This window comes from Eleutherodactylus coqui, chromosome 13, assembly GCF_035609145.1.
Source record: "Eleutherodactylus coqui strain aEleCoq1 chromosome 13, aEleCoq1.hap1, whole genome shotgun sequence".
Taxonomy (NCBI): domain Eukaryota; kingdom Metazoa; phylum Chordata; class Amphibia; order Anura; family Eleutherodactylidae; genus Eleutherodactylus; species Eleutherodactylus coqui.
In genome coordinates this window covers 109,269,588-109,287,473 of record NC_089849.1, presented here as the reverse complement: position 1 = coordinate 109,287,473, position 17,886 = coordinate 109,269,588, and the positions used below count along the sequence as shown (strand labels likewise).

At 48.3% G+C, this 17,886-nt stretch overlaps 1 pseudogene; it reads left to right on the top strand.

Moving 5' to 3' along the window:
- Nucleotides 1-3,842: 3,842 nt before the first annotated feature.
- On the top strand, nt 3,843-3,970 carry LOC136588908 (U2 spliceosomal RNA; annotated as a pseudogene).
- The last annotated feature ends 13,916 nt before the right edge of the window (nt 3,971-17,886 follow it).

Below are 17,886 nucleotides of genomic sequence, written 5' to 3'. Positions count from 1 at the left end.
TTCATCCAGCGCCTATCTGCACTGGATGAATGAACCTTAGGTAGGGGTGGCATTTTAAACCATCCACTTTAGGCTCCGTAAAGGAGAAATATAACTATGGGTTCAAGACCCTTTACAACATCAATTTATGCGTGTCTGCCATGCTTATCTGCTGTTTTCCAGTCTTGTTCGATTCTTGTAGGAGATTCTACCGCCGTCCTCAGAGACTTCTGAAGGATAGGGATCCCCCATTGTTTCAGGAACGAGACGCCTTCTTCTGGCGAGGTGGCAACCTGGATGGTTCCATTTTTTGAGATCAGTAGTTTGGTTGGGAATCCCCATCTATACTTGATGTGCGCCTCTCGTAGTGCTGCTGTAACTTCTGTAAACTTTCTCCGAGACTGCAGAGTGGCGGCTGAAAGATCTGGAAATATTTGTATGTCTTCATATGGAGTCGGTAGTGTGCCTCTACACCTTCCAACTGCCAAGACTTCCTCTTTTATTTTATGGAAGTGTATTCTTGCTAAGATGTCTCTGGGGGCTGACTCAGGGACAGAGCGTGCTTTTGGAATTCTGTGGGCTCTGTCAACTGCATATTCGATCTCGGGAAGGTCCGGGAGGAGCGTTTGGAGTAATTTGAGTATATATTGTGGAATGTCAGGGGGGGTCACAGTCTCTGGAACTCCCCTAAATTTGAGATTGTTTCTTCTGGATCGGTCTTCCAAGTCTATGACCTTCTCTCTCAAATATGCGACTTCTTCCATACTGCCATGCGCATCTACCAACTCGTTGTGGGCTTTGGTAAATTCTCCCATTTTCCGTTCAAGGTGGTCAGTTCTGGTAGCTAGGTGGTCGATGTTAGATTGTAATTGACCAGAGAGGCTCTGTATATCTTTAGAAATGTCCTTTTGCAGCGAGATTAGCATAGTCTTCAGAGCGTTTATAGTTAAGGGGCTTTCAGAGTCGGGATAAGCTTGGAGATTGTTGATAGGATCTGTCTGCGGGGGAGTTTCTTGTGGATTGTTATTTTGGCTCTTTTTTGCCGCCGGTCCTTTTGGGGAGGGGGAGGCTGGTAGGGGGTCCTGAACATTCCTTTTCCCTCCGCTTCCAGGGGAGGTGTTGGGATTGGCTGGGGTAGGCGGGAGAGATCCTGTGGAGGAGTATGGAGACAGAGCCGCAGGGCTGTGGGTGTTGGGTATTTCTTCGGTTACGGGGATGTTTGAATGAGATGTGGCGGGTTTGTTTTTGTTGCTCTGTGTGCCAGGCGGGAAGTACTCTAAGAGTCTCCTGGGGGCCGTTGCTTTAATACGTCGCTTAACCATCCTGAATAGTTAATTCTTGGATATGCGCTGTGGATTGGTCGCTATTTGTTGTATAGTGGTCTACCGGGTGGCGTATTCTTTATGGAGGCGTTGGAAGGCGTAGTTGTTTGTTAAAAGTTCCTTTAGAAGCTAATTGATGTTGAGTGGTCCTGTTATGTGTTGCTGAGGAGCCTCATGTGGCGGGTGGAGTTAGAACATAGAGTCCTGCTATTCCATCTTGAGTGCCTTAGGTAGCGCTCCTGTAGAGTTTTGAAGATTTGTTAAGTGTGGCTTTGCCTGATAAGAGTCCTTTCTTTTTTTAGAACTATCAGTATTTGCTGAGAAGAAAGTGTTTGGGATTGAGGAGTCCGCTGGGTCGCACCGGGAATTTGATATTTGCGTCTGCGAGGCGCGCGATGTATTGCTTCCTTGGGTGTTGCGGGGGCTGGGACTTGCTTCCAGGCTATTTTGTAATGCTGAGGAGGCTATATAGTGTTTTTCTGTCAGTACCCTTTGGCACAGGGTCTGTCTTTGTGGGTTGCTGACAGTTTCTATATAGCAGTCTGGCTATGCAGATATTCCTCCACAGATCACTTGGCAGTAAGGTGGGGAGGTATTCTCCTTGTAGTTAACTGTGGGTCCCTCTTCTCAACACACTTAGGCCTCCTTCCCACGAACGGATTTACGCCGCGTAAATCCGCGGCAAAAATCCGCTGCGTTGCCCCATGCTATTAGGTTCTATTGAACCTAATAGCACAATGCACACGATGCGTAATTCCACCGCTGAATTACGCACCGTGAAATCTCCCGTTGTCACCCGCAGCATGTTCTATTTGCTGCGGGTGTACGCGCTGACGGCTTCCATTGCAGTCAATGGAAGCCGTCCGTTCACGCTATCTCCCGCTGCAACCAGCGGAAGATAGCGTGAAAAAACGCTTCCCCGCCTACCGCCGCGCGTCATATGACGCGGCCGGCGCGTCACGTGACACGGCCGGCCGCGTCATGTGACGCGGTGGGCGTTTCACATGACGCGACGGCGGTGGGCGGGGAAGCGTCTTCACGCGATCTTCCGCTGGTAAGTATGGGGTCTCTGGGGGGCGCCGTGACGGGCTTCACTGCGTAATATTACGCGGCGGAGCCCGTCACGCTCGTGGGAAGGAGGCCTTAGGGGCCTCGTTGCTCTTTCTAATGGGCAAGGATTGGCTTTGTTTAGTGCTTTGAGAAAGGGATGAGAAGAGGTTCAGGTCCTGGTTATCTCTGTTTTGGCCACTAGATGGTGCTGTGGTGCATTGATATTTGAACTGCACTATACTTTAATGGAGCCTGCTGTCGGTCTGAGAGCTCCGGGGAGAGGACCTCCGTTCCCCCGCTGCACGTCAGAAATAGTGAGTACTGCTTTAAACTTTGCCTGGTGTTGATGTGCTGGGAGGATCACAGTATCCTCTCTTTTTTACTTTTACTTTTCTGCTCTGGTCTGGCTAGTATGCCAAGCAGCCTGCTCGACTCAGGGGGGAGGGGGGGGGCGAGATGGCCGCTGCCTCACAGGGAGCTAGAGACTAGGTGCAGATCTTCCGGTGTGCCCGCCCGTGCTGATTGTCGGCTCTGGGGAGCAGGAGGGGGAAAACCACCAGCGTGGGGATTAGTCCAGCGGGGGATCACCCTGATGAGTGTATGTGCCGCCGAGTTGCAGGTTGGTGGCCACGGCGGTATATTCAGAGGGAGGGAGCCGCGGCTGTGTATTTGCAAGGCGCTGCGGTGAGAGCGCGGGCACTGAGGGTGACAGAGCCTCCCCTCCAAGTCGGCAGGGGTTACCTTGTGCCGTAGTCCTCTGCTTGGGGCTCCGTGAGCGGTCCTCGCCGGGTGTTTCTGAGCGCGGTACTTGTCGGGTTGGGCCGCGGGCGCGGGCCGCTGTGCAGGGCCGCGGCTCTTCGGCTTCTTTTTGGCGGCTGGAGATCACCAGGTGAGCCTTGTCCGGGCCGGTTGTGGGTTCTGGTGGGTCCCCAGGTGCTGTGCTCTTGTCTGCCTCTGTTTGGGTCACTGATTTGACCCAGAAAAGGGCTGAAAAGGGAGATTCTGTGGAGGAGCAAAACAGCGTGCGACCTCTCTCCTTGCTTGCTAAGCCACGCCCCGGGCCATAGTGTTTTTACGTCCTCCCGAAGTGGGCTTTATTCTCTGAGGACGTAAAAACATGTGTCCTGCAGAGAATAAAGCCCCTCGGGCTCTGGACGTGACAGCTCCATGCTGTCGGTGTCCGCAGCATGGAGCTGTCATCCCGGGCTGTTCGGACCCCCCCACCCCCGGCATTGCGATCGGCGCTATGCAATGGATATGGATGCATTAGACACCCGCAGGTGGTAAAATACCTGCGGATGTCATTTTTCCCTGCAGGCGCGGGTCCCGCGTGCAGGAAAAAATCCGGACATGCTCCATTCAGGCGCGGGTCTCCCGCGGGGACGGCTCACCACGGTTGAGAAGGCGTTGGGCGGGGCTATGCAAAGGTCTTCCGGCTCCCTCAGTGCATTGTGGGTGTGCCCGGAGTGCTGGCTGAGCGTGTTGCATCTGATACGTCCCCTATCTGGGGATCATATATTAAATGGATTTTTAGAACAGGGAGCTGGAAAAAGTGCTTGCTCTGTCCACTCCGCACATTGACCTGGTATTGCAGTACCTCCAGTACTGGTGCACCCCCTTTCCTACAGCAGTTTCCAAAAGCAGGAAAAAAAACTGATGAGCAAGAGGTGCAGCGCAGCTGCGGCTGCTAACAACCAAGCACTTAGATTTAGGCCTCATGTCCACGTGATACATGGCGGAAGTATCGCATGATACTTGTGCGACGGCTCGTGTTTTTGCGTGATGTCCTGTAGTTTTTATTTGTACCATTTTGGAGTTTATAAGACTTTTTTATCGCTGTTTATTATAACTTTTTTTGGAGATAGGAATCGGTTACGTGCACACTTCCCATAGACTTGTACAGGGACCCTTGGTGCGCAAATGTGCACAAAAATAGAGCATGGTGAGGTTTTGCACGCATGCGAAATGTGTGAGTAAAGAGAATTCTGAAGGCATCCATTGAAACAAATATGTTTGTGTGAAGCGGCCCTTACTGTACTTTTGTTAGCACGAATCAAGCACATTTGCAAGCGCAAAAAAACACGCAACCATGCCGCCATTTATTGAAATGGGCAATTAGTGTAATTAGAATAATACATGTTCTGCCCCTGCAGAAATGCACGAGAAAATAAAGGGGACTGCTTTTTTTTTTTAACAAAATGCGCATGCAAAATACACTTATGTGAAGGAACTCGCTGCAATCAGCGGGTTCTACTGATGTGTATTTAGCATGTATATTTTTCATGCATAATATGCTGCGCAAATACATCTGTGTGAATCTGGCCGAAGAGCCCACGGTGGTATGCGTAAAACGCTGCGTCTCTGCGGTGAGAACACAGTCGTGGACATGAGCCCTAAGGCTGGAGCTCTATGGAGTCTTTCGCCATGACATGGGTCATGTGACCAAAGATCGCTGTGCAGCCCTGTGAACTTGCATTCTCAAATATATCAATGGGGTCGCGCAAGTTCCCACAACCTATAGATTGCTTAAACCTCTACGAGGTTGGATTTTTGCAATATATTGGTCGCAGCTACTTGTGAGTTGTATCGCAACTCCATTGTCTTCAGTAAGGCCGGTTGCACACGACTGCTTCACATTCCGAATGCGGGATACCACAGCGGAATCTGGCCGTTAACCCAGACGGCGACCCTGCGTTCCTGCAGAATCTGTAATGCGGATGACCGCGAGAGTGAAGGAAGTAGCAGTAGTATGTATCTTTCAATGCGTGTGATTTGCTGTGGATCCTCCGTGTGGACGACGACTGTGGATTGAACAATAGGAAACCAGTGGTGTGAAGCCGGCCCGAGAGTGTGAGGTCGCAGGGCTATACAGCAATTTTGGTCGCGTAGCACTAGTCTCATTGCATGACTACGACTCCGCCGTTCATGGGAGCTCAGTGCTTGACCATCTCCGTCAGCTCCACAGAAGTGAATGGAGAAGTAGTCACACGTTTAAAGAAATCTCATCCATATAATGCGGAAAAACAATCTACAGTTTAAATTGACCTGTGGGGCGGATTTTAAAGCTGCCCCTTCAGCAGCGCTCTGCACTCACACTATAGCAGGTTAGTGTGAGAGCGCAGAGTGCTGCTGAAGGGGCCACGGGATTGTTCCTTTTAGAACAAAAGTTCCTGGCGGGAACAAATCCCAATCATCATCTTCCGCCAAGTCACTAAGATGACTAATCCGATATTTTTGTATCTAAGTGAACTGAATATGGCCGCCACCACAACTTGCCTCCAGCTTTCCTAGTCTTCTGCACAACATCATTACATGTCTACACCACTTTGTTTTCAGGAGCCGAGGCAAGTGGGGTGACGACTACCGAGCGAGGCTCTGTTCGTGTCAGTGGTAGGGAGCTCCATAATGGTCATCAGGTTACCAACATGTTTTGTCACCCAGCTTTCCTAGTTCCTGAATGGCCAGCTTCACAGAGCGCCACTTTTTACAACCCATACCCGTCGCTGAGGTCAAGAAATACCCCAAAAAGCATTAGAGGAGGGGGGAAACCTGTTTTTCTTGCCCCATGTGCCCATCCCAACCAGCCTCTGTAATTACCCCCGCCGTCGGACATAAAACGCAGTTTACGTTATTTTAGGGAATGCTAAAATGCTCCTCTCTTCAGTAGCTCCACTCTAGCCACTTCACTGATCTGCTGGATAGAATGTATTGGCTAGTGGTAGGATCTCCCAGCAGCCACTACACTCCAGACGCACCATCCAATCAGTGAGCGGGGAGCAGGGCTAGTGAGCGGCAGCTCTGGGGAGGACGCAGCCGTTCTGAACTCCATGTCTTCTGGGGTGGGTGCGGTGGCCGGGCTTCAGTTCCTGCTGGCAGAGCTGCACATCCAGCAGGTGAGGCCATCATATCTCTAGTGGGCATTAGTGTTTACAGCTGCTTTAACCAGGGCATTGTGGGTAATGGGCGGGGCCATAGTCTCCGCTGGGGCATTGTGGGTAATTGGGGGGGGGGGCTCTCTAGTCTTCGCTGGGACTGGTGGGGTCATAAATGGAGAGGTTTATGTGCACAACAGAAGCAGCTGCACAGCGCAGGCCAAGTCTTCATGCATGGCTGTCGTCGCACAGGAGGCTGGAGGGGCGGGTGTATAACAGCACCTAGCGGAGACGGCGCGGCCCCAACTGCACCGCTCTGCGCCATTTGCGTGCGGCGCGGGGACTTCTTACAGATGCGACACCATTGTACCCGTGGGATTGGTTTACTGGGCTAACAGCTGGCCACGGGTTCCCGTAAAAGGGAAGTCCGCGCCAATATCTGCAGTGGCCGAAGGTTCGTGGCCACTGACTGGTGCCCGCTCATTACCTCGTGTGAACATGGCAGCGATGAGCGGACTAACGAGGAAATGCTCATTTGTTGGCTGATGGCGTCCTTTACATGGGCTAAACGTGAACAACTCCTTGTCGTCTCTCCGTGTAAACCACAACCATAGCTGCAGATTTGGACAGCTCCCAGTGTGTGTATATATATATATATATATATATATATATATATATATATATATATATATATATACTGGGAGGAAGCTGCAGCAGCGCCGGGCAGCGCTCCTAGGTGATGTGTGTGTGTATATATATAGGCCTTAGGTTATGGCTGTGATGATAGGATTTCCTCCTGTCAAAGTTGCATCGCACCGCACAAAAATCACGCTTTCATGCGATGCAACAGAGAGGAAGGCTCCATAGGGTAACATGGGCCACGAAACCTCACGAGTCGCGGGCATATCGGGATGTCGCACCCTCCAAAACATGTGAATTGCCCCATTGGAAAGCATGGGCCGAACAAACACGTGATTTGTCGCAGTGTGACTTTGTCGCTCATGTAAACGCGGCCTGAGTATTAGGGGACTCCCTAATATATACGAGCCTCCTAACATTTAGGCCATGTTCGTAGCTTGCTGGACCACGTGGTGCTAATAATCTCCGCTGTCGGTGTCCTGCGGCAGATTTGTACGTATTGCTGCGAACGTGTCGGACGCTCCTCGACTTCACAGCAGGTTTGCTGTTTCTGTGTTCATTGTGTGAAAATCCTGCTTAAGACGTGTTCTGCCTCCGAACGCCAACCGTAAATGCGCCAATATTCAGATGGAACATAACGGTTGTATTCCCACGTTTGAGCGTTTCACTATTACCCGACTCCAGTTTACCATATGGTGCAGCCAACATGTCTGTTCATCATATGGCAGAAGGACGGCGTAATACTTAATTTCTCCTGCGGGGGCGTTGCAGGGGAATTGAACACTTCGGCCTTTTTCACGCGGCAGAGCAAATATTGCACGTATATGAACCGCGGCTCGTTCTATCTTTGGGCGGGGCCTTGCATCACCCATTGTTTTAATGGGGCTGGCGGCAGCATCGCACCGCGTGCTAGGTGTGGACAGCGGCAGCGGGAGGGAGGGGAGGCAGTTTTATTACAAAAATGACTCACATCCACAGAAAAATCGTACGTTAGCGAGCGCGAAAACGGGCCGCGATTCACGGCCTGGTATCGCACTCACTGTGTGACATTAGCCTTACTGCCAGATCTTCCTTGGATTACAGCGGATCGCTGGGGGTACAGCTAACCTAATGCCAACACAATGGATCTCCCAGCTTTCCTAGAACCCTCTAGAGCAGTGCTCCCCACCTCCGCCCCTCAGCGCCCCCAACAGGTCATGTACAGGATCTCGTATAGTAAGAACACCTGTGGCAATGTCTGAGGTACCGATGATAATTACATCACCTGTACAACACTGAGGAAGTCCTGAAAACATGACCTGTGGGGTCCCGAGGACTGGAGGTGGGAGTCACTGCCCTACAGTAATATGACAAAAGGAGGCTGACTGGCCATTCAGGGACTAGGAAAGCTGGGTGACAGAACTGTTGGTAACCTGATGACCATCATGGAGCCCCCTACCGCTGACACGAACAGAGCCTCGCTCGGTAGTCGTCACACCACTTGCCTCGGCTCCTGAAAACAAAGTGGTGTAGACATGTAATGATGTTGTGCAGAAGACTAGGAAAGCTGGAGGCAAGTTGTGGTGGTGGCCATATTCAGTTCACTAAGATACAAAAATATCGTGAGTTCAGAACTGCTGCGTCCTCCCCAGAGCTGCCGCTCACTAGCCCCGCCCCCGCTCACTGATTGGATGGTGCGTCTGGAGTGTATTGGCTGCTGGGAGATCCTCCCACCAGCCAATACATTCTAGCCAGCAGATCAGTGAAGTGGCTAGAGTGGAGCTACTGAAGAGAGGAGCCGCTCCAATCTAGTCTTGTGGAGCTAGTGAGCGCTATATTACCTTCAGAGGGGAAGGATGGGTGGGGGGCTGCTGGATCCTGATGGGTGTGGGGCCGCTGGATCCTGATGGGTGGGGCGCTGTTGGATCCTGATGGGTGGGGGGGCTGGTGGATCCTGACAGTCATCAAAGGGATGACAACCAGCTAGAACTAGGAGTAATAGATGCAATATAGACCATCCACCATAACACTGATACATATGGTTGGTGAGGAGACAAACTGTTATAGGCGTGCCGCGCGCGTGCGCCGGGCACATCCGCCAGGCCGAAGAAAGAAGATCTGGCCGCAAAGAAGAGAAGACCTGCCCGGTCCGCTACGGGTAAGTTATTCTTATTTTAGGTCTCCCGCGGATCCGGACGGCTTCCATAGGCTTCAATAGAAGCCTGCGGGAGACCTGCACCTAAATGGAGCATGTCCATTTTTTTTTCATGCTCCACATTTTTCTTAATTCACTTTTATTGACCATCCGCGGGTATTTATCTACCCGCGGGTGGTCAATGCATCCCTATGGGGTGCGGATCCGCGTGCGGGTGATCCGCTGCGGATTTTAATTCTTCTTTTCCCCGTGGACATGAGGCCTAAAGGCTCTGCATATCCAAGTGATTCTGATATTGTTTTTTTGCCACATGTTGTACTTCATTTAGGTGGTAAAAATAGTCTGATAAAATTAGTGTATATTTATTAAAAGCGTCAAAATTGAGAAAAAATTTATAAAAATGTAATTTATTTTCAGCCACAATATCTCAAACATGTGCAAACATACTGTACAAATCTTTGATAAGATATATATTTCCATCTGTTTACTTTATTCTGGACGCACATTAGAAAAACTTCAGGTTTTTTTTTAACAATTTAGGAGACGTACAAATTTTACATTGATTTTTAACATTTTGAGGAACACTTTTTTTTCCTGCACCAAGCCAAGATTGCAAAGTCTCATGGGTGTCCAAATGATAGATCCCCCCACAAATGACCCCATTTTATAAACTACACCCCTTAATGTATTCACTGAGGGGGTCAGGAGGATTTTTACCCCACAGGTTTTGTCAAGAATTAATGCAATTTGGAGGGGAAGAAATTAAATTTCATATTTTTGCAAATATGTCATTTTAATTTTAATGATGGGATTTTTTTCTATATTGCACATGAAGATGAGGATTGGCACCCCAAAATGGAGACCCCCCGTATGTCCCGTGTTCAGAGATATACCCATTGTGGTCCTAATCTTGTGTCCGTATGCACAATGGGGCCCAACCCGAAAGGAGCAGCCGGTGGCTTTGTGAACAGTTATTTTGCATGAAAGTGTTTTAGGTCCCATTGCTCACTTGTGGAGCCCTTGAGCACTTTGGAGAACCCCCACAAATGACCCTGTTTAAAAAAACTAGACCCTTTAACGAATTCCTCTAGGGCTGTGCTGCGTATTTTGACCCACAGTATTTGAATGAATCTGAGCAAAGCAGAAGGAAAAAAGTTAAAGTTGTACTACCTCTAGCTTGGATACAAAATGTGAAACAGACCCTGTTGTATCGCCTCTAGCTTGGATACAAGACGTGATATGGGTGGGCAAGCTGCCACTTGGGATGCATTATGCATTGACACTTGGGGGTCAGGATAACAGCATGCTGACAATAGAGGGCAATGTATAGCTTTATGTCTTTGGTGATGTTAAATTCATTCTCTGTGGCTGATTTTACACAAGTGAGCACTATATCAGCCCGAGAAACTCAAACCAATATCTCGCATGGCAAATATGCGAGTGTGTCTGGCAGTGCAGTGCGCCTTGTAAGAACAATGCATTGCGATGTGTGTATGTGTGTAAAATATATACACATACATACACACATACATATACAAACACACACACACCGCTGTAGGAGCAACTGTAAGAAACAAAATAAATGGTGGGAATATGGCGGCCGCCTGATCTTTCACGCACATAGTATTCATAGGGGAGGTCCTATATTTTCTCGGTCAAGTATTAACGGGAGAGAATACTGCTGGTGAAAACGAAACCACAGAAATCTTAGGCTTAGTTTTGTCCCAATATACGGCCGTGACAATCACCAGCGATGCTTTTTTTTTTTAGAGGATTAAATCGCATCGCTACCCCGCACATTAAAAACCACATGTTTTTGTTTAACGCGCAAGTCGGTAGGACTTTCCAATGTTAACATTGCAGCGCATATTTGTCGCCTTGTGATGCGATAAAACGCAGCCTCCATAGGATTACATGGGAGATTTTAAAAAACGCACTGCGCAGAAGGACACAGCAGGCTGCGATTTTCTCTCTCAACATCACATCAGTGAAAACCTTGCTGAAGGGAAGGGAATAGAGATGAGCGAACGTACTCGTTTCGAGTACTTACGCACCCGAGTACCGCCATTTTCGAGTACATCAGTACTCGCGCGCAAAGATTCGGGGGGCGCCGTGGCGGCACGGGGGTAGCAGTGGGGAGTGGGGGGGAGAGGGAGAGAGAGAGGGCTCCCCCCTGTTCCCCGCTGCTACCCCCCGCACCGCCACGCCTCTCCCCGCCCCCCGCATCTTTGCGCGCGAGTACTGAAGTACTCGAAAATGGCGGTACTCGGGTGCGTAAGTACTCGAAACGAGTACGTTCGCTCATCTCTAGAAGGGAACCGTCGGGAATCATTGGCTGCGAAATCTGCTTTTTTTTTTTTCAATAACCAACGCATCGGTTAAAAATGGTGCGATTTTACCCGCCGGTTTGAAACCACCCTAGAGAAAAATAGGGCAAAAAGATGGAGAACTGGGAGGTGACCCGCTAATCTCTATGGTGCTGTAAGTTTGGGTAAATCCAATAGGTGGTGCAACACGTTTCTGTAAAACCAACAGAGGGCGCTGCAATGTTACTGTAGAAACCAATGGACAGCATGGCAGGTAGCTATACATAAACTTTACAAAATCTGATTGGTTGCTGCTGCCGCCGCCATTTTTTTAAAAGGTACGCTCAGTTCTTTCATAGAGAACAAGAAGGTAGGTACTTACAATTCAGGTAGGTAGGTTCAGTTTGGGCCTGGGAGAGACTCCAGTGGAGACTGACGGAAAAATGGCTGCTTACAACCTGTGGTCCTTGTTTCGGGTGCGTGTGTCACCATCGATCTAATGTATCTTACTGCATAGATATATATCTAGCTATAAAAATAGATAGTTATATATCAATATAGATATTTCTAAAAATATCTAGCTTTACGTATAAATTTAAACTTCTATAGTTATGGTTTTGTAAGGCTGAAAACAGACATACAGAATTTGTATTATTATCAGCATTATTCTTATAATTGCCATTGATGTTATTCCAGGGTCAGGTAATACACTGCATGAGGCTTTGACCAATTTTTACTATTTTAGGTAAAAAGCTGCATTGACTGCACTTCTGCATTTAGTGCGATATGGTAGGACTGCAAGCAAAGCCTGAGACAAGATCTTGGTGCGCCCCATGACAATACATATCAGGTAGGTATCCTGCCCTAGAGGTATGAAGGCACCATACAGCAGCACTCATCTGTAATCCAACCTGCAGGGACATTGTGTGCTGCTGTAATGCCCCAAAGTTACTGTAAGATTCTATTGCTTTACTGGTTTTTGCTTTTTTTGGTGTTTTTTATCTTTCATCCCAGTGCTACAAAGACCGAGGACAGAAAGCTCTGGCACTGAAATACTGTGATGAGGCTTCAGCCATGCCACCTGTTACTAAAGAGGTGAGGACTGTCAGTAGTAACGTGGTAACACAATTCAACTGTTATTTCAGCCATTGATTTACTGACCTACTCCACTGCTTACTGTATTGATTCTCTAGAATAGAGCCTCCATAGCCGCCTGTTCCCCATCTTCTATACTAGAAGCTAGAAGTGGTACAACGCAGTACTAGAGTCCCCTTGCCTGTCCTTATCTTTTATCCAAGCTACAAGGCGTACAACAGGGTACTAGAGCCTCCACTCCCATCTGTATAACCTCTTGTATCCAAGCTAGAAGTGGTACAACAGGACACCAGAGCCTCCTTGCCCACGTTTCATGTTTTGTCACCAGCTGCTTCCTTTGGGTAAGTGAGAATAGTGAGAATTTTGGCCCATGTGAAAGGGGAATTACTGTATGCTAAACTGTTCACTTCATTTTCATTACCTTCTATGACATTTATGGAAATGACACGGCACAGATTATTGTTAGGGGTTCCATCACACTCCCCTTCTGTAGCCGCACCGCCTCCACGCTCCCCTCATGTAAGCCCACTTTCCTAGTGTAACCGTATTGTCACCACACCCCCTTTATGTAACCATACCGTCTTCACACTCCCCGCATGTAACCATACCACGGTTCGAAAAGTGTCATAATAGAGCCTTAAAGGGGTTCTGTCATTAAAAACAAAAAAATATACTGTATACTTACCTATTGCTCCCCAGGGAGCCTGCTTACCTCTTCTTCTTATCCCAAATCTTCTCCTGGAGCCGCTTGTCACTTCGGTCACGTGACCTCCAGCAACCCGATTTTCCTCCATCCGGTCAAAAAGTGTACATTGCGCTACCTTCCGCTTCCTTCGCTAGTGACGTATGCGTACATTGCCTTGTCAGGAAGCGCGGAATGAAAGCAGCCGTGCGAGACAATGGCGCGACTGCGCACGTGCGAACCCGGCACACGACTGCGCATGCAGCTATCCTGGAGATAGCTATAGTCTATGGAATATACACGGGCTTTAGCCTTGGCAGTCGTCGTCTTTAAAATCTATGTATAGCTACCTCCCATGCTGTCCATTGGTTTCTACAGTAACATTGCAGCGCCCTCTATTGGTTTTACAGAAACGTGCTGCACCTATGCTCCCTTTAATAAATGATCCCCAAATAGGGGACGTATCAGATGCAACACGCTCAGGCAGCACTCCGGGCGCACCCACAATGCTCTGAGGGAGCTGGAAGACCTTTGCATAGCCCCACCCAACGCTTTCTCAACCGCGCCCTCCCCCCTCCCCCTCACATCCTCCTCAGTCCTTCCTCTTGCACCGTGCTCACGCATCCTAGGCTTGCAGAGCCTGCAGGACTCTTCACCTCCCTACGCAGGATGGTTAAGCAGACGATGACACTAGAAGCAAGCACTAGTTTGCCTCTGAAGGTGCGTCCGTCGGTCGTTTTGAGAGATCTCTTTTGGTGGACGCATTTCGAGTGGGGACAGACGGAAACTTTTTCCCAAAAAAAGGAAAATTGGCTTCGAGCCCATAGGGCTTTATTGGCTTCCCCTGGGCTGGCATTAGTAGACCCTAGTAAGAATAAGAATAGATCAGCATGGTCATCTGAAGAAGTTAAAATGTACAGCAGGCCTTTTTTTTTTCCCGCCATACATAAATAAATTCATCCATCCATCCATAACTATAGATTATATAGAGAAATAAATCTTGCTATTTGTATAGCGATAGATAGATAGATAGATAGATAGATAGAGTGAGTAGATTATAGACATACATTATATCCAGATGATAGATTTTAGATTATTTATATCTGTGTAGATTTTATCATCTATATTAATTCGATAATCCATAGATCTATTAGGCTCCTTCCCACAGACGGATCTATTCAACCTAATAGCTCAATGCTTACGGTGCGGAATTTCACAGCGGAATTCCGCACCGTAAAATCACCCGTCCTCACCCACGGCATGCTCTATTTGCCGCGGGTGTATGCGTGGACGGCTTCCATTACAGTCTGTGGAAGCCGTCCATTCACGATAGCGTGAAACCGCCTCTACGCCTACCGCGTCACATGCCGCTGCGGTGCGTCACGCGCTCGATTGCCCATGTGCGCTGAGGCGTCATGCGGGACTCCGAAACTGGAGGTAAGTATTGGGGTCTCTTGGGGCCGCCGTGACGGGCTCCGCCCCGGAATTCCATGGCGGAGCCCGTCACAGCCATGTGCAGCCGGCTTTACAGCGTGGGTAATCAGGAGTTAAAAACATAAATAAGGTAAAACAAAAAAACAAATTCAAATCACGTTTTATTATTTACTAAAAATGTGGATTTTACACCAAGTGTCATTCCCTGATAAACCAAAGGCCGCTGTGTTTGGGTATCTTTTCTGTTTACTCAATCGGTGTAAAATATTGCGCAGTTTTTCAGGATCCTCCGTCATAATTCTTTGAAAGAAAAAGCTTATAAAAAAAAAAAAAAAGGTGAGTCACAGGCAAAAAGCAGTCCATAAAACGAAGGGTTTGAAGATTGCTGAACGTCGAGGGTCTCTTCACTGTCGGACAGCCTTCCCATTCTCAAGGACGTCAGATCTGCAGGAAATGATGAAAAATCAGCAGGTTAACAGTCACATCACACCAGTATTACTGATCCCTAGATCCGCTCCACCCACTTACATTGACCACTACTCCCCCAACCTGGTCAGAACAATCATATATAATAAATATATATACATACGTACACGTACGGTAATGCTTCATCAGTTACAGTAGTGATCATAGGTAATGGCAAGCAGGGACACCTGTTGTCATGGCAACCCATCGGCCCGCCATGATTACAAGGGCCAGACGACATAACATAGGGAGCACGCTCCCTCGGGGAATCCTTTACTTGCTGCCATCTCAAAACTTTGCAGGACAACCTATGGTTTCTCTTGGTATCATTTTGGACTACATGCCACTTTTTCATCGTTTTTTATGATATTTTTTGGGGGGGGGGAATTGAATGACCCAAAAAGTACAATTCTGACATTTTGGCTTTTTTTCTGACAACATAAATGATGCTGATTTTTTGAGAGTTCAAATTGTTATGGACACGAAGATACCAAATAGATTTTAGATGTTCTTATTTCATCACCGGTGCTCAGGAAAGATGTTACAGTATTGGAGGGGGTTCAAAGAAGAGCGACTAAACTAATACAGGGGACTCAGGCTAGCTGTGGTCCAGTCGCAAGGGCTGTGAAAAACCCTGTGGTAGACCCGGAGAGCTAGCCTTAGCTTGCTCGATGGGCCTGCCTCGATCTGGGAGGTCGAGGAGGGTCAACCGTTGAGGGCTGCGGGGTAGTGTAGGGACAGTTAGTAAAACAGACAGTTTCATTACTGCTAACCGTCATCAGAATATGCAGCATTATAGAAACACACGCTCATAACCTCAGGACACATTTTACCTGCACATAACCCTCAGGCGTCATTTGACGACACATTTCTCATTCTCGCCCCTGCCCTCTCCATCAAACTCGGAGAGATGGCGCTGATTTTGTACCTGAAACCACGTGATGTCGGACGTCCATGACTACAGCAACTCACGCAGGACCGTATGGAAAAAGACCATATTTGGACCACCCAATCCCATGCTTTGATTCCCAACCACGTATTGCTTCCTGCTGCCCATAAAGGGCAATTAACTCATCATGCTATATAAGATGCTATACGCCTACTAATAAACAGTCAGGAAGACTTTCTACACTGACAGTCTTGTCTCCGTGTGATCTCTTACATTGTGCGCACAATCTCTGAATATAAATCTGGAAGGGTACAAACATTCCTATTGATTACGCCGTAGACCCCAAAATAAATCCACATCACTGAGAAGCTCCACTGAAATCAATGGAGGTGTTTTACAGTGTTTACCGTGGCTTTTCAAACGCCGAGCTAAACGCTGTAAAAACTGTCTGTGTGAGAGCGGCCCTAGTGACGAAGTCTGTTTGCTCCTTAACCCCTTAGTGACTTCCTGCCTAAGCGGGCTTTAATCTCCAGGGCCGTAAAAAGACACTTGCTCTGGGGATTAAAGCCCTGGGGGCTGTGGACATGACAGCTCCCTGCTGTTGGCGCGACCACCAGTCACCCTTAAAAGTAAACAGAAAGTTAAAAAATGGTAAAATGTAATCTTCGCTCATATTCGTGAGGGGAGATGTAATTACATACCTAAGGCCCCCGGATTTACCCTTGGACCTCACCTCGGCTTCTGCGCACGCGCCCGTCGTCAACGTTGGCCGATGCAAGAGCCGCAGTTTGCCTGAGTAATTTAAGATATCCCTGCTCCTGGCTACCAAACATAGCCGAGAGCCTGGAGATTTCATGGTGGGCCGCAGTACATGGTCCCCAGTCACGTGATTGCCGTTAGCCAATGGATATCCATTCCGTAACGAATCCAATCCGTAAAGGAAGGTGAAAATATTTCTATAGGCCTCCGGCGATGTCCCCCGGGATCCTTATCCTCGGTTGGATAGCGGCGATCATGTAAAAGTTAAGAAAAAGTTGAAGTTTAATCTCCCCTCTTAGATCGGTGAGAGGAGATGAAACTTCTTACCGGAGGCCTCTGTATTTGAACCTCAATGTGATCCTCCTCCGTGGGCCTTCTCCGGCTTCTGCGCATGAACCTGCCTTAAAATGCCAGACACATGCGCAGCAGCTGGGGAGCCCGGTAAATTTTAAATCTCTGTGCTCCCGGCTACCAAAGGTCACCGAGAGCCTGGAGCAGTGATCGGTGGTCTCGTTGAGCTGTCCCTGGTCACGTGATAAAAAGGTAGTGATCTACCGAAGGCCGGTCTCACACGACTGGATATGTTATACAGCCAGCCGCGGCGAAGGGAAGATCCGGAGCAGGTGAATTCCGATTTTGGTCTCCCGCACGAAAATGGAGCATGGTCCAGATTTTTTCATGCTCCATTTTAAAAAAAATCACTTATATAATTATATAATTTATATATTTATATTATATATATATATATATATATATATATATATATATATATATAGGGCCTTTTTTGATATGTCATGGTGTATCACATTATAGGATGCCTATCATGTTATTACATGGGAAGGAGCTTTACATGTCAGCCGGGATAATAGGTGACGGCTAGCCCACCTCTCCCGCTGTGAACCCCATACGTAATGTGACGTGTCTGTGCCGGTCACATGACAGTGCCAGTCACGTGACCTCCTCACTGTCAATTCCATCTGCGGTGTCACATGACATTGCCAGTCATGTGACCGCTTGCTCCGCCCACTTTTCGGCATCATCACAGGTCCTCCAGCAGCGTTATTATGACGCGTGAGCCGGTGGCAATGCAGGGACGCACGCCAGGATGTATACTTCGCCCGATACAACATGGCTCTTCCAGGTGATTGAATTGTATGTCTAGTAGTTTTATATTTAAGTTAGCTATCTATGAGTGGCAGGATATACTTGAAAAAGGCTTCCAACAGCCGAAACGCGTTGTATGTATATGCCGGGTCTCCT